The following is a 653-nucleotide window of genomic DNA, read 5'->3' as shown; positions in this document are numbered from 1 at the left end:
TAGATAGATAGATAGATAGATAGATAGATAGATAGATAGATAGATAGATAGACAGACAGAGAGACAGAAGGCACAGGGTGAGTTGAAGGTGAAGGAGTGATATCTGGAGAATAAAATTAAGGGGTGAAGGGAGAAGAAGAAAGTGAGAGGTAGAGTGGGGTAAATTATCTCACATAAAACAGACAAGAAAAGACTTTTATAGTGGAGGGGAAGTGCGGGGTGAGAGGGGATGAGTGAATCTTATTCTCATTGAATTTGACTTAAGGAGGGAATAGCATACACACTCAATTGTGTATGGAAGTCTATCTTACCCTACAGGAAATTAAAGGGAAGGAGATAAGAGAGGGGGGATGATAGAAGGGAAGGCAGACTGGGGCAGGGGGTAATCAGAAGCAACCACTTTTGAAGAGGGACAGGGTCAAAAGAGAGAATAGAATAAATGGGAGGTGGCATAGGACGAAGGGAAAGATATTTAGTTTTTCACAACATGACTACTATGGAAGTATTTTGCATGACTACACATGTATAACCGTATCGAATTGCTTGCCATCTCAATGAGGTTGGATGAGGAGGGTGGAAGGGAGAGAATTTGAAACCCAAAACTTTAAAACAAATGTTAAAAATTGTTTTTACATGCAACTGTGAAATAAGAT

Source organism: Vombatus ursinus, unplaced genomic scaffold (assembly GCF_900497805.2).
Source record: "Vombatus ursinus unplaced genomic scaffold, bare-nosed wombat genome assembly UNPS02014841.1, whole genome shotgun sequence".
NCBI classification, from domain to species: domain Eukaryota; kingdom Metazoa; phylum Chordata; class Mammalia; order Diprotodontia; family Vombatidae; genus Vombatus; species Vombatus ursinus.
The sequence above is the reverse complement of the archived record's forward strand: the minus strand, read 5'-3'. Positions refer to the sequence as shown.